This window comes from Phyllobates terribilis, unplaced genomic scaffold, assembly GCF_046119375.1.
Source record: "Phyllobates terribilis strain yellow unplaced genomic scaffold, ASM4611937v1 Scaffold_5__5_contigs__length_657084704, whole genome shotgun sequence".
NCBI lineage: Eukaryota > Metazoa > Chordata > Amphibia > Anura > Dendrobatidae > Phyllobates > Phyllobates terribilis.
In genome coordinates, this window is record NW_027362765.1 from 293,884,125 (window position 1) to 293,908,002 (window position 23,878).

Here is a 23,878-nt window from a genome sequence, read left to right on the forward strand (position 1 = left end):
CAGTCCTTGGTCCTTTAGTTCCGCTCTCCCCACCTTCACTGTCACGTCCTTAACCCCTACTAGGTTAAGAGGAAGGCCGTTAGAGGCATACACAGAGAGGTTCGGGGCTGGCGGATGGAGTTCATCTACGGACCAGTACCTTTTGTAGAGGACATCAGGTATGATGGTTACCTGCGAGCCGGTGTCCAGTAACGCAGGTGTAGCTATGCCGTCCAGCACGATGGACAGGAAAGGCCTTCCTCCTACGAACCGGTGGTACCAACTTGATGGGCCTGGTTGATTTACTCCTGGGTGTCGGCCCTCGGCCCCAGGGTTTGGTCGTTTAAAGGACAGTTCCGCGCTGTGTGACCTGCCTTGTGGCAGCGGTAGCAGATGAAGTCTCCTGGAGGGCGACGTTGGTCGCTGGTCCTCCCACGGGGTGGCGTTGTACTCTTCCGGGGTGGCGTTGTCCTCCTATGGCGTGGCGTTGTCCTCCTTCTTCTCCTCATCCAGGGGACATCCTCAGGGCTGTCGGCGAGTAGGATCCTTCCTTCCGGCTCAGGCTCCATCTGAAGCTGCAGGGTGCTCAGGACGGTGGCCAGGGTTTTACTTAACTGGCGCACTTCAGAGCGTAGGCTGTCCAGCTCGCTAGGAGGCTCTGTTTGCATCTTCGTTTCAGCCGTCAATGAAGGAGCAGTGGGTGCTGCGGGCACTGGGGTGGCCCCACCCTGGTAACGCTGGATAGCAGTATCTGTTGTCTCCAGGGGCTGCAGCCCCTTTATAGCCATGTCCTTAAGGGTGTCAAAGGTGGCATCTGGATGGTCTAAGGCCCACCACCGTACAGTTCTGCTCTCCTCCTAGGACCTCAACCCCCGGATGAACTGTTCCGTCAGCATTTTATTCTCATCTTGTATGCTGGCTGGACTAACCTGTTTCAGGGCCCGCAAAGCTTCCTGTAAGCGCCAGGCATAGCCCTGGATGCTGTCCTCAGGTTTCTGGGTGCAGTGGTAGAACCTCATCCGGAGATCTGTCTCAGTGCGGTTTTCAAAGACAGTTTGCAGTCTCTTGAAGATAATGGATACTGATTCCTGGTCTGCGGCTGGCCAGGTTTCAACTTCCCGCTCTGCGGCACCAGTCAATTGTCCCAGCACAACAGCAGTTCTCTGCTTACCAGTCATAGAATACATGTCTAGCACACCGCATATTTTTCTCTTGAATCCGGACAGGGTGTCTGGTTTGCCATTATACTGGGGAAGCCATTTCGCTCCAGGGATATACGGCAGGGCCATGGGTATCAACGGAGTCACGACCACTGCTGGTGGAGCGGCCACTCCGGCCTGTGCAGCGCCGGGCGCAGGTTGGGCATCAGGAGCGTTAACCGGTGCTCCAGCGGCTTGCTGGTCATCGGCCATGGTTGCGCCCCCCCCCTAGTGAACCAGAGCCTACCTTCTTCACTTTTTTTTTCATCAGGTAGGCCGCAGCTCCGCGGGCAACGGTCTTCTTCCAGGACCTTGCGTCACTCGCGTCTGACGGCAGAGCGTCCTCTGAACTCCTTTCAGGACCTGACACTTCCTGGTTCGACGTCAGGGGCGGGGCGTGTCCTGGGCTTCGCGCGCTTCCAGCGGTTATGCCTCTCCGATTCCCGCGGTTACGCCCCTCTTCTTCCCGCGCGGCGACAGGAAGATGCCGGACAATGGCGGGAAATCTCGAGAATGACGGGAAACCTTCACCACAGTGAGTACTACAGTCTTTTAAGGCGCACAGTACCCGGTGGCAACAGGCACGGAATCCTGTTTGTGACGCCAAGGTTGACGCGCCCCCAGGGCCGTGGGGTACTCGGCGGCTGGGCCAATGGATGCCGGTATGGGGGATATCACGGTGGCTGGCCCGGTCCGTGACCCAGGGCAGTCAATAAAAAGGGGGATTATTTATAGGGGATTTGTGACGCCACCTGTGGAATGCGGCCAAAAGGAGCCGCTGCTGCGGAGCAGTCCTCTGGAGCTGGTGTTACGGCAGCAGGGATGGTGTGGCTCTCCACAGGTAGAGCTAGCTCCTGGGCAGCGTAGGGGTAGATGGTGGATGCTGGTGAGAGATGGCAGGATGGTCCCGGAGGAAAGACGGACACTCACATGGGGGTAAGCTTCAGTACCTTTACTGGTGATGATACAGGCACGGTCCAGGGTACACCAGACGAAGGGCGCACTTTTGGACTTTCCCCAGTGAGCGGGTATAGGGCCTCCTGATCCGTGGCTTTATTCGCTAAGCTTCTGACCTGCCTGGAGCTAGGCTTAGCTTGATTACTGTCTCTCTCTCCCTTGCACCTGCTGACCTGGTGGTAGGGCCTCCTCATGGAAATCACTCTCCCTGGTCGCTGGGGCCTCCGTGACTCCTAGCCCTTGTACTGTAGTCAGCGTTTGGTAAACCTGGGACCTGTAGTCCTCTAGGGGTTCCGGTGGTCCCTACTGGGTATAAAGGGACCCCGTAGGCGCGGACCCGGTGTCTGGTATATATCTCGGGGTGAGCCTGGTATGCTCCTCTGCCCCCTCGCTACTTCTTCCTTCCTCTCGCCTTCGGCCACACTCAGGGCCCTCACTAGGTCTTCACTCGTGCTGTAGGCCTTGGCTCGCCTAAGCACAGCAGCCAGCGTGCTGCCTCTTCGCTGCTCTCTGAGCGTCAGCACGCTCTCTGCTCAACTCTCAGCTCTGTCCATCTCTGCGTCTGAGTGGGAACTCACTGCCTAACTCCACCCTCCAGTGTCTATATGTCCCCGATGGGCTCCCTCTGCTGGTCTGAGGTGGTAGGGTGAAGGTGTGTGAATGTGTGTGGGCCTCTTGTGGAGAAGTCCATCCATGCACCCTTCTGGGTTCTGTGGCACCAGTGCGCAGCAGGGCGCCACAGAGTCCTCTAAGTTGTATGGCCCCACAGAGCCTCGATCTTTACATCATCCAGTCTGTGTGGGTTTTCATGAAAAGACAGAAGGATTAGCGCAAGCTTAAATCCAGAGAAGATGTGTGGTTAGTTCTTCAAGATGTTTGGAACAACCTCCATGCTGAGTTCCTTCAAAATCTGTATGACTTCAAAACAGAATCAAAGTTATCAATTCTTTCTTAAACAAAGTATGGTTACATCAAATATTGATTTAATTTACAACTCCCCTTTGTTCATTCACTTTGCATTTTGCCATTTTGTCACATGTAAAGCGGCAAGGAATAAATGGCGCTATAATAATAAATAATAATAGGGGTTTTTTTTTATCAATTAACACTTCTATTTTTGAAAGCATTCTTACTTTTAATGATTTTTTTGGCTAAAACATTTGAACACTACTGTATATATATTGTATTTCTCTTATTTATCTCTAAAGTAATTTGGTAGCCAGTGTTCATTCTCCGCATGTTAACACATGAAGCAATAATGTGCCCATTGAAAAAAGTGATGGAATGTGCTTGTATAGTTCACTACTATAGATAACAATATGAGGTGTATAATGTTTATTACTAGTCATTTACTGCCTAAAGTTGTACAATAGGTCATACAGAAATGATTTGGTTTTGCAGATCAGGCTTCTTACCATGACTATTGACAGCAGTTAAACCTGTATTTCTATAAGAGGATCTTACACCCCTCACTGTTATTTTTTCTTCTGGGACAACTGAAACTGTTGATGTAACTCATTCTTCTGAATTTAGCTAACTCACCATGAGTTCAACAGACGCTGAACTAGAGAGCAAAGGTATGAGGAGGAATGACCGAGCATTAATATACAGTGTAACCAGTTCAGGTTATTGTGGTGTCAGCCACCATCAGCAGTACATTACTAAAGACTATGAGAAACTCCAGTTAATAGTCCAAATTATATTTAGGAATATTTGCACAATGAAATCTGATTTTGAGGCCCCTGTAAGGCTATGTGCCCACGTTGCATTTATGAAGCAGAAAATTTCTGCTGCATAAATGCAAGTCCTCTCCCGGAAAAACGCATGCGGAATTCCGCACGCGTTTATCGCGCATTTTTCGCTCGTTTATCACGCGTTTTCCACATGCGGAATTGCCTTGCGTTTTTTATGCATTGGACTAAGGCAATTCCGCTTGCGGAAACGCAAAATTAAATGACTTGCTGCGGATTTTTGAACGCGGCATAAACGCTGCGGAAAAATCCGCAACATGTGCATAGAACTTGCGGAATCCCATTGGGGACCATGGGGTGCGGATATACATGCGTTTTTCAAGCGTTTACGCTGCGGAAATTCCGCAGCATATACGCTTGAAAAATGCTACGTGGGCACACAGCCTAAAGCTACAGGTTCCAGGTTAGACACATTCCATATTTTATTCCAGCCATCCTATAGGCAATGAAGAGAGTGGCAATACACATGTGCAAATATGTCATTCAATTCATTTCTGACTGCAGATAGGAAAAATGGGTTTAGCACCGTCGTTTAGTTATTGGTGGCAATCTCAATGGTGGGATTCCCAGTGCTCACACATTTTTTCCCTATCCAGTGGTTTTTCATTCAAAGGTGTTTTCCAATGGTGGAAAAGCCCGAGAATGAAATGCTTTTGGATACAAGTATATACCGTAGTTTCTTTTTCTCAATCACCGCAGCTAGCCTAAAAAAAATCACACTAGGAGGCTTTGTTGGGTAGTCAAATTCCTGATCTTCCCAAGAGCACAATGCAGATGGATTTCTATGTGTTTTGTGACCGCTAAGATTCCCATCATAGAAGAAACCTTTTGTTAGGCTACTGTTAATCAAATTACAACTTTTCTGGCAATGGTAAATGAAAAGCTGGCCTCTTTGACACACAACCAGGAGGAAGAGCGATACCAAAGGATATGGGCCCCATGGTATGAATATTCTCTTACATTGAGACTCTAGAGTTCAGCTTCCTTGGTGAAGGGGACACTAACTGAACTGTCTCCACTTTCAGTCCTCATCAAGCTGAGTTTGAGTGGTGTCCTTATATTCCTGAGTTACCTGTTACATCATTATTAGTGTTGAGCGAGTATGTTCTGTCCGAGTATGCTCTGGCCGAGCTCCGAGTATTTATAGCTGCTCCGTGATATGGTTAAATCGCTCCCGTGTGCATGATTTGCAACTGTTTGACAGCTTTATTACATGTGAGGAATATGTAAGAAATAGACATTCCTCACATGTAAATACTCGGAGCTCGGCCCGAGCATACTCGTCGAAAGGGTTAACAGAACATACTTGCTCAACACTAATCATTATGGGAACCTATGATCATACTGTTTATAACAGATACCTGGGTGGTATTGAGGACACGATTAATCCTGACCAAATCCGCAAACTCTATTTCCTGAACGCAGTCACAAACTTGCAAGACACCTCCGCCAAGTTTTACTGTTTTCTGCACCTCAGTTCCTATGTTTTTGGTCATAGCTGAGTCGCTTGTTTTTGTTTCTTTGATGAATGTTTTTTGGCTGCAGTTCTTATAAGAAGACTACTTCTGGTCAGACTTCTTCTTGACTGACCATTGTGTCTACATTACTCAATATTGACCCTTTCTTGTTCTCTTCACTGTTGAGAAATACAGGCAGATACTTATCCATCATGAAATACCATTAAAAAGCATCTGTTTGGCTCCAAATTTGTTCTTCAGCAGGACAATTACATCAAACATAGAGCCAATGTCATTAATTATCTTCAGCATAAAGAAAAACAAGTAGTCCTGGAAGAGATGATATGGCCCCCATAGAGCCCTGAACTCAACATAATCGATTGTCTGGGATTATATGAAGACTTGAGTAGCAGGATTGGAAGTATTTCTGTGCTCTCCAGAATGACACAATTAGTGATATGATAAAATTGTAGGTTTATTGTCAACGCGTTTCAGAGTTCACTGACTCCTTCTTCAGGACAACCATACATAAATGGGATTATATGAAGAGACAGAAAGATTTGCACAAGCCTTCCTCCACAGATTTGTGGTTAGTTCTCTCAGACTCCCTGCCAAGTTCCTTCAATAATTGTGTTCAAGTGTATCTAGAAGATGCGCCTATTTCAGCTGGATGTGCATCTGAGAAGCTGAGGTGTATTGCGGCACAGAGACCTGATGTCTCCCTGCACTGCAGTACATGCTGGTGGCCAATCAGAGGCTGTCAGCTAATGTCAGTGTGTCCACCACAGGTTGTGTACGACACACCACGTACTCCCTTTGCCTGCCTCTAGTACTCATAGCCATGTTCCTATTGGCACCTTTTCCGGTTGCTTAGACATGGGATTACATGGTGTGTGGTCCGCGGCAACCAGAAGTGATGACCTTTATGCATTCCAAATACTGAAATGCTCTTGCATTCCCCGGAAGCCGAAGGCGTGCATTCCAACTACCAGAAGTGGTGTCAATATGAACGCCGATAACTTACTGAGGACACTTTTGCCTATGGGACAATTTCTAAATGCGGGGCTGGGCATTAACTGGTAAGTTCTTCTTACCTTTTAACACCCGTTACCGCTAAGCATTGATTAATCACAAGATTTATTTCCTGCCCCATAGCTACTAGGCTCTCTGCTGAAACAGACAGAGACAGGAGTGACTCTATTACTCTGCACCAGAAACTCTATATACCCTATATATTCTATAGGTCACCTGAAGACTCCATAAATGGAAGAAACGCTTCGTGACGCATACCGTCACGAGAGTGTTGGGCCTTCTTAATATGGCTCGTTGTTGATTGTCCTTTTCATGGCATGAGACATTGGGTACTATAGGATATAGTAGCCCTTCTTAGGGATCTATAGGGCTATACTCCTTGTCCCAGACCTCTGAAAATGATTAAGGGTTTTATTTATTTACCACACGTATGTTATTCCTATGTGATTAGAATTTGTAAGGACTGTATGCCTTCTACATGTGTGTGCAGTAATCACTATCATTTGCACCTTATGTTAATTGTGGTTGTTAATCACTGAATGGTCATATTAATGTTTTGACCATCTCTGCAAGTTATCTCTGACCACTGTCAGACTACTTGTATTATGATTAACCACACCTATTTCTGGCCAGTTATTATGAGCGAGCACTAAAATGCTTGGGTACTCCTTACTCGGGACAAGCAAATTGTAATGCTCAGGTGCTCGACCCGAGTAATGAGTATAATGGAAGTCAATGGGACACTTGAACATTTTTCCGGCGGCCCCCCAGATGTCTGGAGGGGGTCTAAAAATTGGTCAAATCGATGGAAACAGCGCTGAAATGGCATGGAAACAGTATGGGGAAGACCCCTGGAAGCATCTCAGAATCCCAGGTCGCTGCTGTGAACAATGTTGTCGGAGTATTATGCCACTGTTACGCACACGCCCGGACTGACTGGCGTGAGCGTGATTAGTGATCCCACTGGACCATGAACCGAGGAGTGCCTGGAGGGGCGTGACAAAGTATAAACCCGGTCCGACCAAGGTCGCACGGCGGTTCAGTCTACTCCGTGAACCAAGGAGGAACCGAGCAGAGGGACCAGGTGCTACTCCAGGTCAGACCCCGGTCAAAGCTGTTCACCCACACCGGGGAATGCAGGAACAGGCAGGTTAGACTGACATATAGACAGGTGGGTACTGGCAGGCACGGCTGGTATGCAGACAGGTGGGTATTGGCAGGCACGGCTGGCATGCAGACAGGTGGGCACTGGCAGGCACGTCTGGCATGCAGACAGTCGGGTACTGGCAGGTAGGAACGCAGGCAGGATAGGGACCAGTACAGACTGGGATACAGGAACGGAGCCGCAGGTGCGGTAGACAAGCAGAGCAGAGCAAAACCCGCAGATGCGGTAGACAAGCAGAGCAGAGCAAAATCCGCAGGTGCAGTAGACAAACAGAGCAGAGCAAAACCTGCAGGTGCGGTAGACAAGCAGAGCAGAGCAAAACCCGCAGGTGCGGTATACAAGCAGAGCAGAGCAAAACCCGCAGGTGCGGTAGACAAGCAGAGCAGAGCAAAACCTGCAGGTGCGGTAGACAAGTAGAGCAGAGCAAAACCCGCAGGTGCGGTAGACAAGCAGAGCAGAGCAAAACCCGCAGATGTGGTAGACAAGCAGAGCAGAGCAAAACCCGCAGGTGCGGTAGACAAGCACAGCAGAGCAAAACCCGCAGGTGCGGTAAACAAGCAGAGCAGTGCGAAACCTCAGGTGCGGTGAACAAGCAGAGCAGAGAGAAACCGCAGGTGCGGTGAACAAGCAGAGCAGAGCGAAACCGCAGGTGCGGTGAACAAGCAGAGCATAGCGAAACCGCAGGTGCGGTGAACAAGCAGAGCAGAGCGAAACCGCCGGTGCGGTGAACAAGCAGAGCGGAGCAGAGCAAAACCGCTGGTGCGGTGGACAAGCAGAGCGGAGCAAAACCACAGGTGTGGTGGACAAGCAGAGTGTAGCGCCGGCGTCCCTGCCCTCTGCTAGGCAGGGACGCTGTTCCCCTCACCTCCCTGCTCCGTGCCCGGCGTCCTCCTCCCGCTCTGCTGGCAGCGCGCGCTCCTTCCCGGCCACTGTGCTTAGGGCGCACGCGCGCGCTCTCCCTCCCTCTTAAAGGGGCCGCGCGCGCCGTCCTAAGGAGTCCCCGGCCAATGGCCGGAGGACTTCACCATATATAAGGCACCTCCTCCAAAATGGAGGTGCCCGAGCAATGTTGTTGCACTGTTTACTACTCTGCTTCAGCCCTCAGGTCCCGTTGCCAGTTACCTGCCAGTTACCTGCCAGTTACCTGCCAGATTCCTGCCTGATTATCTGCTACCTGCCTGCTAGTCTGAGGTCCGACGGTCTGCCTTACTACTCCTGTCAGTCTGTCTAAGGACCAGTCTGCCCGCTCACCTGGGAGCGCACATCAGCCACCTGCCTGCTTGCCCGAGGTCCGACGGTCTGCCTTCCAACTCCTGTCAGTCTGTCTATGGACCAGCTTGCCCGCTCACCTGGGAGCACACACCTGCTACCTGCCTGCTAGTCTACCTGGAGGCCCCGCCGTCACGTGCTGTGACCACCTGCCTGTCCAGTGACTCCTGCTCGCTCACCTGGGAGCGCTCATCTGTTGCCTGTCTGCTAGCCTACCTGGAGGCTCTGCCGTCACGTGCTGTGACCACCCGCCTGTCCAGAGACTTCTGCCCGCTCACCTGGGAGCGCTCATCTGCCGCCTGTCTGTTGGTCTTCCTGGAGGCTCCGCCGTCACATGCTGTGACCACCCGTTCATCCAGAGACTCTCGCCTGCTCACCTGGGAGCCCACGTCTATCATCAGCCGCCACAGGTCGTACCAACCCTTTACCTAGAGACTGCCCCGGTCACTTGCCGTGACCATCTGCCCGTTCATCCAGAGACTGCCCCGGTCACTTGCCGTGACCATCTGCCCGTTCATTCAGAGACTGCCCCGGTCACTTGCCGTGACCATCAGCCCGTTCATCCAGAGACTGCCCCGGTCACTTGCCGTGACCTCCAGCCCGTTCACTCAGAGACTGTCCCGGTCTCCTGCTGTGACCTCCTGCCCGTCTTCCCTGGTCGCCACCCGCTCCCTTACAAGGACTGCCCCCTTGTATAGTAGCTCAGAGGTTCTGCCTCCCAGACCCGTTACAGTTTGCTCGGGCCATGGAACCCGGTGGCACCCAAGCTCCCTCGCTCTCGGACCTGTGTCATGAACTGTCCCGTCAAAGGTCCCAACAGGAGTCCATCCTGGGTCACCTGCGGAATGTCAATACTCGCCTGGACACTCTGACTGCTCCACCAGCAACCCCCGCCAGTGCCATGTCTCGCAATCCGGCAGCTCCGCTGCCCACCAATACCATGGTATCCTACCCCGGACCCCGGCTTTCTGCACCTCCTCGCTTCGGAGGCGACTCCGCCCAGGCTCGGGGCTTCATAAATCAGTGCACCCTGCACTTTGAGCTATTGTCCTACCAGTTTAACTCCGACCGGGCCAAAATTGCATTCATCATGTCCCATCTCACCGGGGAGGCCCTGGCCTGGCTAAATCCTCTATGGGAGAGAGGAGACCCCCTGGTGTCCAACTTGCCTGCTTTTCTCACGGCTTTCCGGAAAGTCTTCGACGAACCCGGACGGAAGACCTCATCCGCATCATCACTGCTATGCCTCCGTCAGAGAAGTCTCACCGTGGGCCAATATGCCATACGGTTCCGTACCCTTGCCTCGGAGCTGGCCTGGGATAACGACGCTCTGGTATCCGTCTTCTGGGAGGGTCTGTCCGGCCGTATTAAAGATGAACTTGCCGGTCGGGACATTCCTACCACTCTCGATGACCTAATAACTCTTGCCACCCGGATTGACCTACGGTTCCAGGAGCGTGCCAAAGAGGTCACCCGTGAGAGGAGGTTACCATGTCTAGCTCCTACTTTTCAGAAACCCGTCACTCCCTCCGTCTCTACCCAGGTACACTCTCCTGAGTCTATGCAGGTCGACCAGACCAAGATGGTCAAAACCCGTCAGGACTTACGCCGTGCCGAGGGGAGCTGCTTCTACTGTGGCAGTAAGGAGCACCGGATCCGTGCCTGCCCGGAGAGTTCGGGAAACGCCTGTGTCTAGGTTCGCTCAGAGAGGTCAACCTAGACAAGAATAAATCCTCTCCATCTCTGCTGCTGTCAGTCTCAATCGTCTGCGGGGAGAACCGTTATTTCGAACTAGCCCAACTTGACTCTGGAGCAGCCGGGAATCTTATTTCACAGTCCCTGGTAGAGAAATACCGCATCCCCACCAAACCTCTGGCTGTACCCTTGTCTGTTGCTGCCGTGGATGGGGGCCTCTTACCACTCCCCATCCAACTCATCACCGAATCCATTACTCTGCAGGTGGGAATGCTGCATTCTGAGAGTATCTCCTTTCATGTTCTGCCTGGACTCTCTCACGCCCTCTTGCTAGGCCTACCTTGGCTCCAGAGACATGCACCCGTGCTTGACTGGCAGACCGGAGAAGTCCTTCGCTGGGGACAGGACTGCCATAAGACCTGTCTGGTTCCCGTCCATCCCGTCCGTCCTTCTCCTACCCCAGCTAATCTACCTGGACTTCCGATTCCTTATTGGTCTTATGCTGATGTCTTTAATAAAAAGGAAGCAGAGACACTACCTCCTTATAGACCATACGACTGCCCTATCGACCTGTTACCTGGTACTACTCCTCCCCGTGGGCGTATTTATCCTTTATCCGCTGCTGAGACCCGGTCGATGTCCGAATATATTGAGGAGAATCTGGCCAGGGGATTCATCCAGAAATCTACCTCCCCGGCGGGAGCAGGCTTCTTTTTCGTCAAAAAGAAGGACGGCTCTCTCCGTCCCCGTATAGACTATAGAGGCCTTAACCAGATCACGGTGAAGAATAAGTACCCCCTTCCGCTCATTCCGGAGTTATTTGATCGTCTGAGGGGGGCTAGAATCTTCACCAAACTGGACCTCCGTGGGGCGTACAACCTGGTTCGTATCCGTCAGGGGGATGAATGGAAGACGGCATTCAACACCCGGGACGGCCACTATGAATATCTGGTAATGCCCTTTGGTCTCTGTAACGCTCCTGCCGTCTTTCAAGAGTTGGTCAATGACATCTTCCGGGACCTTCTCTACTCCTGCGTAGTGGTGTACCTGGACGACATCTTGGTCTTCTCTCCGGATCTCCAGACTCACCGGAGGGACGTTCGTCAGGTCCTGCTCAGGCTCAGGCAGAATCGTCTCTTCGCTAAATACGAGAAGTGCCTCTTTGAGCAGACCTCGCTTACGTTTTTGGGCTACATTATTTCTCAGACCGGCCTACGAATGGATCCAGAGAAACTGTCTGCCATCGAGAAATGGCCTCGACCGGAGGGGTTGAAGGCCATTCAGCGATTCCTGGGCTTCGCCAACTACTACCGCCTCTTCATACCACACTTCTCTTCCCGGACTGCCCCAATTTCCGCGCTCACCCGTAAGGGTACTAATCCCAAAGAGTGGCCGCCCGAAGCAGAGGAGGCCTTTCTTTCCCTAAAACAGGCCTTCTCTTCCGCCCCGGTGCTGCATCGCCCGGACGGCAACAAGCAGTTCTTCCTGGAAGTGGACGCCTCCTCCTCTGGAGCCGGAGCGGTACTTACTCAAAAATCATCTTCCGGGAGAATGGTAACTTGTGGCTTCTTCTCCAAACTCTTCTCCTCTTCTGAGCGCAACTATTCCATAGGAGACCGAGAGTTATTGGCCATCAAACTGGCATTGGAGGAGTGGCGTTACCTACTCGAGGGGGCTCTTCACCCGGTAATAATTTACACTGACCACAAGAACTTGGCTTACCTCCAGCATGCCCAGAGACTTAACCCGCGCCAAGCCCGGTGGTCCTTGTTTTTTGCTCGCTTTGATTTTGTTCTTCATTTTCGCCCGGCTGACAAAAACGTCAAAGCAGATGCCTTGTCCCGATCCTTTCTGGTGTCCGATCTCGAGGAAGAACCTAAACATATCATCGATCCCGCCAGTGTAATGCAGGTGGCTCCCGTGAGCCTAAATCGTCTCCCTCCCGGTAAGACGTTCGTATCAGTACCTGATCGGGAGAAGATCCTACACTGGGGTCACTCGTCTAAACTAGCTGGCCACGCCGGTCAGAAAAAGACCCTCCAGCTTATTGCCCGGCACTACTGGTGGCCTACCCTGCACAAGGACGTAATAGACTTTGTTTCTGCCTGTGTGTCCTGCGCCCGCAACAAAGTCCCGAGACACCTGCCAGCCGGTCGCCTTCTTCCGCTTCCTGTGCCTGCTGCCCCCTGGCAGCATATTGCTATGGACTTCATAACTGATCTCCCCGTCTCTGCCGGTTGTACGGTCATTTGGGTGGTCGCTGACCGCTTTTCCAAGATGGCTCACTTTATTCCCCTGCCTGGCCTCCCGTCTGCACCCGAGCTGGCTAAGGACTTTATCCGCCACATCTTCCGTCTTCATGGCCTGCCCCTCCACATCGTGTCGGATCGTGGGGTACAGTTCACCTCTCGTTTCTGGAGAGCCACTTGTAAACTGCTAGACGTCACCCTGGACTTCTCTTCCGCTTACCACCCACAGTCCAATGGTCAAGTGGAGCGGATCAATCAGAACCTGACCAGTTACCTCCGGCACTTCGTTAATGCCCATCATTCTGACTGGGTGGATCTCCTACCATGGGCCGAGTTCTCCTATAACAATCACGAGAGCGAATCCTCCTCCAAATCCCCGTTTTTTGTAGTCTTCGGTCAGCATCCTCGGATTCCTTTTCCTGTCTCCACCTCTGTGGACAACCCGGCTGCGGAATCTCTCGTTAGCAAATTTTCCTCCATTTGGGAGAGTACCCGATCCGCACTCCTTCAGTCGTCCGAACAGATGAAAAGACACGCTGACAAAAAACGCCTGGATCCTCCACAATTTCGTCCTGGAGATAAAGTCTGGCTCTCGTCTAAATATGTCCGACTCAAGATACCTTCTTACAAGTTAGGGCCTCGGTTCATCGGTCCTCTGGAGGTCATCAGTCAGATCAACCCGGTGGCCTATAAATTAAAGCTCCCGGCCAACTTACGGATCCCTAACTCCTTCCATGTATCTCTCCTCAAACCTGTGGTACTTAACTCTTTTTCCAAGTCTACAGGTACGCCTCCTGCTCCGGTTTCTGCTGAGGACGAGTTTGAGGTAGAGAACATTCTTGCCACCAAAAGGGTAAGAGGAAAGACCTTTTTTCTAGTAGATTGGAGGGGGTTTGGTCTTGAGGAGAGAACGTGGGAGCCCCGGGAGAATATCCATGCCCCTCTTATCCTAGCTAAATTTCTGTCTGGCCTAAAAAAGGGGGGGCCTAAAGGGGGGGGTACTGTAGCGCCGGCGTCCCTGCCCTCTGCTAGGCAGGGACGCTGTTCCCCTCACCTCCCTGCTCCGTGCCCGGCGTCCTCCTCCCGCTCTGCTGGCAGCGCGCGCTCCTTCCCGGCCACTGTGCTTAGGGCGCGCGCGCACGCTCTCCCTCCCTCTTAAAGGGGCCGCGCGCGCCGTCCTAAGGAGTCCCCGGCCAATGGCCGGAGGACTTCACCATATATAAGGCACCTCCTCCAAAATGGAGGTGCCCGAGCAATGTTGTTGCACTGTTTACTACTCTGCTTCAGCCCTCAGGTCCCGTTGCCAGTTACCTGCCAGTTACCTGCCAGATTCCTGCCTGATTATCTGCTACCTGCCTGCTAGTCTGAGGTCCGACGGTCTGCCTTACTACTCCTGTCAGTCTGTCTAAGGACCAGTCTGCCCGCTCACCTGGGAGCGCACATCAGCCACCTGCCTGCTTGCCCGAGGTCCGACGGTCTGCCTTCCAACTCCTGTCAGTCTGTCTATGGACCAGCTTGCCCGCTCACCTGGGAGCACACACCTGCTACCTGCCTGCTAGTCTACCTGGAGGCCCCGCCGTCACGTGCTGTGACCACCTGCCTGTCCAGTGACTCCTGCTCGCTCACCTGGGAGCGCTCATCTGTTGCCTGTCTGCTAGCCTACCTGGAGGCTCTGCCGTCACGTGCTGTGACCACCCGCCTGTCCAGAGACTTCTGCCCGCTCACCTGGGAGCGCTCATCTGCCGCCTGTCTGTTGGTCTTCCTGGAGGCTCCGCCGTCACATGCTGTGACCGCCCGTTCATCCAGAGACTCTCGCCTGCTCACCTGGGAGCCCACGTCTATCATCAGCCGCCACAGGTCGTACCAACCCTTTACCTAGAGACTGCCCCGGTCACTTGCCGTGACCATCTGCCCGTTCATCCAGAGACTGCCCCGGTCACTTGCCGTGACCATCTGCCCGTTCATTCAGAGACTGCCCCGGTCACTTGCCGTGACCATCAGCCCGTTCATCCAGAGACTGCCCCGGTCACTTGCCGTGACCTCCAGCCCGTTCACTCAGAGACTGTCCCGGTCACCTGCTGTGACCTCCTGCCCGTCTTCCCTGGTCGCCACCCGCTCCCTTACAAGGACTGCCCCCTTGTATAGTAGCTCAGAGGTTCCGCCTCCCAGACCCGTTAAACAGAGCAGAGCAAAACCGCAGGTGCGGTGAACAAGCAGAGCAGAGGAAAACCGCAGGTGCGGTGAACAAGCAGAGCAGAGCGAAACCGCCGGTGAGGTGAACAAGCAGAACCAGATACACACAAGGTACTTACAATGAAGTAGGGAGTGTACACAAAACTCACAAACAGAAGTTCAGAAACAACGAATTGGAGTTAGGTGCAGGTTCAGACACTGCAGGAAAAGGGAAGGTTCGGACATAGAGACAAACAGGCAACGGGCTAGGACACAGTTCAGACAAGGACTGAACCAGGAACAAGATAAAGGAACGAGCCTGAGAACTCAGCCCCCAGGGTGGCGGAGACAGACTAGAAGTCACAGATAAAGGTAACAGGCCTGGGTATACAGCCCCCAGGGGCGGAACAGAGAAGATACAAGACCGGACCTGGCAACTCAGTTGCAAGGAACACACTGAAGAAAAGTGTTGCTCAGGCCCCCCCTACTGGGTGGAGGGGGTTTAAGTATCCAGTGACTCACAGCAATAGGCTGGGGAAGCATTAGGAGTGCGCACACAGTAACTATAAGAATCAGGCAGTAGCCGCGCCGCTGCCCTAAGCAATCAGACAAGAGACACAGCAGGTACTGGTGCAAAGTGTGCAGCCTGGATTGATAGATAAGATGGCGGTCTTGCATGGTGGGAGGTGGTAAGCCATGCTAGCACGCCGCCAGGGATGTTACAGTACCCCCCCCCCCCTTTACGCCCCCTGTTCTTCAAGCCTGCAAGGATTTTCTGCAGAGAATTTGGAGGCCGATCCTTCTCTTCAAGAAGATTACCTCTTCTGTCCACTAGAGGGAACGAAACTGGTCTCACCAGCTTGGTGACTAGGATGCTTCCTCCCATCGAGCCATCCTCAGCAACAGATGAAGTGAGTGAAGTACCAGGAACAAGACACAGGAAAGTCTCTCTCCATTTGTTAATATCGGATAGCACCCCAAAAGATTCACGGGACAACTGGAAATCCTCCACCGCGTTGGAGGGGTGCAGAGACTCGGGGGTAACCTCCGCCTTGACGTACACTTTGCCAAGATTACTGGATGAAGTGGGCGAAGTACCAGGTACAGGGTGCAGAACAGTCTCTCTCCATTTGTTATCAGATAGCACCCTGGAGGACACAGGAGGCAACTGGAGGTCCTCCGCCTGGTTGGAGGGGTGCAGAGACTTGGAGGTAGCCACCGCCTTGATGGACTTATTGCCAGATTTGTTAGAGATGGAGGATCCTTGCTTAGGGACCAACTTCAGTCTGGTTTCTGAGATGACACGTCTGCGAGGCGGGGTGGTGCCTAAAGCCAGATCATTGGTACAATCGTCGAGACTGTGTGGGGACAATACCTCCGCTTCGCTTCCTTCGGAAACTTCAGCGCACAGCGAGTCAGCGACTAGCCGATCTGGTGAAGAAGAAGAAGAAGACACTGCTCACTGTCCTGAAGATATGGGGACTGGACACCCCTTGTACCTCAGCAGTCCCCGAGGAAACACCATGCAGGATCTCCAGACCTGAGCGGGCACTAGATCTCTCGGCTCTGGACGACCTGTGAGTAAACCAGACAGCACCTGGAATGTGAACTTCTTCTTGTGTAATGCTCCAATCTGGAGCTTAATTTGCACAGACATATTTTGACTGTTTCTGAGTAGGGCTCGTCCTTCCGCTGACAATGCCCAAAGCGGATTCTGGAGTTGTCGGACGGGAATCAGACACTGACTCTTCAAGGCTTTACGCCCAAAACTTCCGGTTAATCTGAGGCCTTCACTTGCCACGGAGACAATCACGGTCATCTGTGGAGAGGAAACACTGACGCAAAGGGCAGCCTCTCCTACAGGCCTAATGTCTTGGGATTCTCCAACCTTCGCTAGACAGAGACCATCAGGGTGTCCCAAACAACCGCAGCGGGACCGCAATCCGATTTTGTGACTGAGTTCCGGCCTCTGCTTTGCCTGAAGAACATGGTCATCCTTCATGGATTCTGTGCGGGTAGCTGCCTCAACAGGCTGGGGAACAGGAGGTCTCTGGGAGGACAGAACCTGGCGTGACAGTTTACCTCTACGCCTTGCACGTCTGGACTGCCTCTTGAGGTTGGCAAGAGAAGTATTCTGTGGAGCATTGTCATCCTGTGTGAATTCTGTGTGGGCGGCAGTCTCTTCAGGCTGGAGAGCTGGTGGGCTACCTACACGCGTCACCCATCGGGACTGCTCCAGGATATTGGGAAAGGAATCTTTAGCAGAAGCCTCAGGGTTAGGGTCATCGAAGACCATTAGAAAGGCCACCAGGAAGGCCTGCAGGTCAGAGACGATAGGATCCCATGCTTCCCATAGAGGGGTGATCCAATTCAAGGCATCACCCACTAAGTAGGACATCATGAATGCTACTTTAACCCAATCAGTGGGAAAACAGTGAGCATAGAATTTGAAATGCAGCATACATTGCTCCACAAACGCACGGCTTTGTTTTGGATCCCCATAGTACCGTGGTGGATCCGCAGGAACGAGTGCTGATAGCTCCATTTGGGCTGCTGCGTAAATCGCCTGGACCTCAGCTTGAGAAAAAAAATTTCCTTGGTGCACGTATTCGCCAGACAAGAATTCAAATGTCTATGAGAGCAAAGCGTCGTGGGGCTCAACGGGGACCATAGCCTAAGCAAACTGTTACGCACACGCCCGGACTGACTGGCGTGAGCGTGATTAGTGATCCCACTGGACCATGAACCAAGGAGTGCCTGGAGGGGCATGACTAAGTATAAACCCAGTCCGACCAAGGTCGCATGGCGGCTCAGTCGACTCCGTGAACCATGGAGGAACCGAGCAGAGGGACCAGGTGCCAGTCCAGGTCAGACCCCGGACAAAGCTGTTCACCCACATTGGGGAATGCAGGAACAGGCAGGTCAGACTGGCATATAGACAGGTGGGTATTGGCAGGCACGGCTGGTATGCAGACAGGTGGGTATTGGCAGGCACGGCTGGTATGCAGACAGGTGGGCACTGGCAGGCACGGCTGGCATGCAGACAGGTGGGCACTGGCAGGCACGGCTGGCATGCAGACAGGCGGGTACTGGCAGGTAGGAACGCAGGCAGGATAGGGACCAGTACAGACTGGGATACAGGAACGGAGCCGCAGGTGCGGTAGACAAGCAGAGCAGAGCAAAACCCGCAGATGCGGTAGACAAGCAGAGCAGAGCAAAACCTGCAGGTGCGCTAGACAAGCAGAGCAGAGCAAAACCCGCAGGTGCTGTGAACAAGCAGAGCAGAGCGAAACTGCAGGTGTGGTGAACAAGCAGAGCAGAGCGAAACCGCAGGTGCGGTGAACAGGCAGAGCAGAGCGAAACCGCAGGTGCGGTGAACAAGCAGAGCAGAGCGAAACCGCTGGTGCGGTGAACAAGCAGAGCGGAGCAGAGCACAACCGCCGGGGCGGTGGACAAGCAAAGCAGAGCACAACCGCCGGTGCGGTGAACAAGCAGAGCAGAGCGAAACCGCCGGTGCGGTGAACAAGCAGAGCAGAGCAAAACCGCAGGTGCGGTGAACAAGCTGAACCAGATACACACAAGGTACTTACAATGAAGTAGCGAGTGTACACAAAACTCACAAACAGAAGTTCAGAGACAACGAGTTGGAGTTAGGTGCAGGTTCAGACACTGCAGGAAAAGGGAAGGTTCGGACATAGAGACAAACAGGTGACGGGCTAGGACACAGTTCAGACAAGGACTGAACCAGGAACAAGATACAGAAACGAGCCTGGGAACTCAGCCCCCAGGGTGGCGGAGACAGACTAGAAGTCACAGATAAAGGTAACAGGCCTGGGTATACAGCCCCAGGGGCGGAACAGACAAGATACAGGACCGGACCTGGCAACTCATTTGCAAGGAACACACTGAAGAAAAGTGTTGCTCAGGCCCCCCCTACTGGGTGGAGGGGGTTTAAGTATCCAGTGACTCACAGCAATAGGCTGGGGAGGCTTTAGGAGTGCGCACACAGTAACTATAAGAATCAGGCAGTAGCCGCCGCCCTAAGCAATCAGACAAGAGACACAGCAGGTACTGGAGCAAAGTGTGCAGCCTGGATTGATAGGTAAGATGGCGGTCTTGCATGGTGGGAGGAGGTAAGCCATGCCAGCACGCCGCCAGGGATGTTACAGTACCCCCCCTTTACGCCCCCTCTTCTTCAAGCCTGCAAGGATTTTCTGCAGAGAATTTGGAGGCCGATCCTTCTCTTCAAGAAGATTACTTCTTCTGTCCACTAGAGGGAACGAAACTGGTCTCACCATCTTGGTGACTAGGATGCATCCTCCCATCGAGCCATCCTCAGCAACAGATGAAGTGAGTGAAGTACCAGAAACAAGAGCCATCCTCAGCAACAGATGAAGTGAGTGAAGTACCAGGAACAAGACACAGGAAAGTCTCTCTCCATTTGTTAATATCGGATAGCACCCCAAAAGATTCATGGGACAACTGGAGATCCTCCACCGGGTTGGAGAGGTGCAGAGACTCGGGGGTAACCACCGCCTTGACGTACACTTTGCCAAGCTTACTGGATGAAGTGGGCGAAGTACCAGGTACAATGTGCAGAAAAGTCTCTCTCCATTTGTTATCAGATAGCACCCCGGGGGATTCAGGAGGTAACTGGAGGTCCTCCGCCTGGTTGGAGGGGTGCAGAGACTTGGAGGTAGCCACCGCCTTGATGGACTTATTGCCAGATTTGTTAGAGATGGAGGATCCTTGCTTAGGGACCAACTTCAGTCTGGTTTCTGAGATGACACGTCTGCGAGGCGGGGCGGTGCCTAAAGCCAGATCATTGGTACAATCGTCGAGACTGTGTGGGGACAATGCCTCCGCTTCCCTTCCTTCGGAGACTTCAGCGCACAGCGAGTTAGCGACTAGCAGATCTGGTGAAGAAGAAGAAGAAGACACTGCTGACTGTCCTGAAGATATGGGGACTGGACACCCCTTGTACCTCAGCAGTCCCCCAGGAAACACCATGCAGGATCTCCAGACCTGAGCGGGCACTAGATCTCTTGGCTCTGGACGACCTGTGAGTAAACCAAACAGCACCTGGAATGTGAACTTCTTCTTGTGTAATGCTCCAATCTGGAGATTAATTTGTACAGACATATTTTGACTGTTTCTGAGTAGGGTTCGTCCTTCCGCTGATAATGCCCAAACCGGATTCTGGAGTTGTCGCACAGGAATCAGACACTGACTCTTCAAGGCTTTATGCCCGAAACTTCCGGTTAATCCGAGACCTTCACTTGCCACGGAGACAGTCACGGTCATCTGTGGAGAGGAAACACTATCACCAAGGGCAGCCTCTCCTACAGGCCTAATGTCTTGGGATTCTCCAACCTTCGCTAGGCAGAGACCATCAGGGTGTCTCAAACAACCGCAGCGGGACTGCAATCCGATTTTGTGACTGAGTTCCGGCCTCTGCTTTGCCTGAAGAACATGGTCATCCTTCATGGATTTTGTGTGGGTAGCTGCCTCAACAGGCTGGGGAACAGGAGGTCTTTGGGAGGACAGAACCTGGCGTGACGGTTTACCTCTACGCCTTGCACGTCTGGACTGCCTCTTGAGGTTGGCAAGAGAAGTATTCTGTGGAGCATTGTCATCCTGTGTGAATTCTGTGTGGGCGGCAGTCTCTTCAGGCTGGAGAGCTGGTGGGCTACCTACACGCTTTACCCATCGGGACTGCACCAGGATTTTGGGAAGGGAAGCTTTAGCAGAAGCCTTAGGGTTAGGGTCATCGAAGACCATTAGAAAGGCCACCAGGAAGGCCTGCAGGTCAGAGATGATAGGATCCCATGCTTCCCATAGGGGGGTGATCCAATTCAAGGCATCACCCACTAAGTAGGACATCATGAATGTTACTTTAACCCAATCAGTGGGAAAATAGTGAGCATAGAATTTGAAATGCAGCATGCTGTTATGCACACGCCCGGGCTAGAGCGGCGTGTGCATGTGATTGGTAGTGATTCCACTGGACCGTGCCGGAGAGTGAATGCCTGGAGGGGCGTGACTAAGTATTCACCCGATCCGACCAGGGTCGCACGACGGCATACGACGCCAGTGCACCAAGGAGGAACCGAGCAGAGGGACCAGGTGCTACTCCAGGACAGACCCCGGACACGGCTGTTGACCCACACAGGGAAATACAGGAACAGACTGGTATGCAGGCAGGCGGGTATGCAGGCAGGCGGGTATGCAGGCAGGCGGGTATGCAGGCAGGCGGGTATGCAGGCAGGCGGGTAAAGGCAAGCACAGCTAGAGTGCAGACGGGGAGGCACTAGCAGGTAGGAACACAGGCGGGATAGAACCCAGTACACACCGGGACTCAGGAACAATACAGGCAGGATAGGGCCCAGTACACACTGGGACTCAGGAACAATACAGGCAGGATAGGGCCCAGTACACACTGGGACTCAGGAACAATACAGGCAGGATAGGGTACAGGCAGGGCAGGACAGGACTGCCGGAGCAGCGGGCAGAAGCAGGGCAGGACAGGACTGCAGGAGCAGCGGGCAGAAGCAGGGCAGGACAGGACTCTGTTCACACGGAACAGACAGGAAGGGAAAGACAGAGCCAGACACCCACAGGGTACTTGCAGTGAAGTAGCGAGTGGACCAAAAACTCACAAACGGGAGTACAGAGACAACAAGCAGGAGTTAGGTACGAGTACAGACTCTGCAGGAAAAGGAAGGGAATGGACATAGACAAAACAGGTAAAGGATAGGAGAGAGTTCAGACTGGAACTGAGTGTACGGAGGAGACCGACACTGCAGCGGGATACAGGAGCGGGTCTGGGAATACTGCCCCCAGAGAGGCGGGACGAACAGGCAAGGAGCGTGTTCAGACAGGACAGACAAGATACAGGACACAGTTCAGACACGGGAGCTGACACCGCAAGGCAGGAGAAATACAGGACTTAGTTCAGACACGGGAACTAATACCGTAAAGCAGGAGACAAACAGGACTTAGTTCAGAAACGGGAACTAATACCGTAAAGCAGGAGACATACAGGACACAGTTCAGACACGGGAGCTGACACCGCAAGGCAGGAGAAATACAGGACTTAGTTCAGACACGGGAACTAATACCGTAAAGCAGGAGACATACAGGACACAGTTCAGACACGGGAGCTGACACCGCAAGGCAGGAGACATACAGGACTTAGTTCAGACAGGCCTGGAAATACAGCCTCCAGGAAGGGCGGACAGGGAAAACAGGAACGGGACCTGGCAACTTCAGAGTGCAAGCACACACTGAAAGAAACACATATGCTCAGGCAGGGATAGAAGGGAGCTGCTGAGCTATATACCAAGAGACAGACAGCGATAGGCTGAGGACGCACAAGGGGTGTGACCCACAGCAGGTACAAAAGGCAGGAAGTGATCGGGCGCCGCCCTTAAGCAGCAGAAACAGACACAGACACAAACAAGACAGCATGGAGGGAAGCCAGAGAGACATTCTGGACAGGAGATCAAGTGCGCGCTCCTGCACAGTGGGAGATGGACCACTATGCAAGGACGCCGCCAGGTATGTTACAGTACCTCCCCCCTTACGCCCCCTCTTCTTCAGGCCTGCCAGAATCTTCCGCAGGGAATTCAAGGACCAGTCGTTCACTGGGTTGGAGGGGGACAGAGACTTGAGGGTAATCTCTGCTTCGAGGTACATCTTGTCAAGCTCACAGGAAGAAATAGACGGGTTATCAGGTACATAATGAGGAAAAGTCACTGTCTCTTTGTTATCTGGTGGTACCCCGGAGGATTCAGGAAACAACTGGAGGTCCTCCGCCGGGTCAGAAGAGTACTGAGGCTCAGAGAAAACATCTGCTTCAGAGTACACTAGGTCGGACTCACTGGAGGAAGCAGGCGAGGTATCAGGTACAGGAAATAGGAAAGTCTCTGTCCATTCACCACCAGGTGGCACCCCGAAGGGTTCTAAACACAACTGGAGGTCCTCCGCCTGGTCGGAGGGGTGTAGAGACTCGGGAGTAACTTCTGCTTCGGAGAACACTAGGTCGGACTCACTGGAGGAAGCAGGCGAGGTATCGGGTACCGAGTATAGGAAAGTCTCTGTCCATTCACCACCAGGTGGCACCCCGAAGGGTTCTAAACACAACTGGAGGTCCTCCGCCTGGTCGGAGGGGTGTAGAGACTCGGGAGTAACCTCTGCTTCGGAGTACACCAGGTTGGACTCACTGGACGAAGCGAGCGAGGTATCAGGTACAGAGTATAGGAGAGTCTCTGTCCTTTCGTTACCAGGTAGCACCCCGAAGGGTTCAGGAGGTCTCAGGGAGGACAGACCCAGGCGTGACTGCTTGCCTCTAAGTCTAGCACGTCTGGACTGCCTCTTGAGGTTGGGAGAAGTATTCCGGAAAGCGTAGTCACCCTGTGAGGATTCTGGGTGGGCAGTAGTCTCATTGGGCTGGAGAACTATTACACTACCCACACACATTACCCATTGGGGCTGCTCCGGGATATTGGGAAGTGAAGCTTCAGCAGGAGCCTCCGGGTTAGGATCATCGAAGACCATTAGAAAGGCCACCAGGAAGGCCATTAGGTCCCGGAGGATCGGATCCTGTGTCTCATATAGGGGGTTGATCCATTCCAAGGCATCCCCCGCCAGGTAAGACATAATAAAGGCCACTTTAGCCCAATCGGAAGGAAAATAAAGAGGGTAGGCCTTAAAGTGTAGCATGCATTGCTCCACAAATGCACGACACTGTCTTGGATCCCCATAGTAACGTGGCGGATCCGCAGGAACGAGAGCTGATAGATCCATCTGGACGGTGCGTAATTCGCCTGGAACTCAGCTAAGGGAAAAAAAATTTATTTATTTATTTTAATGCAAGTCTTCGCTGGAAACTTCTCAGAGAGCGAAGGCCGTGGGGCTCAACGGGAACCATGGCCTGAGCATGCTGTTATGC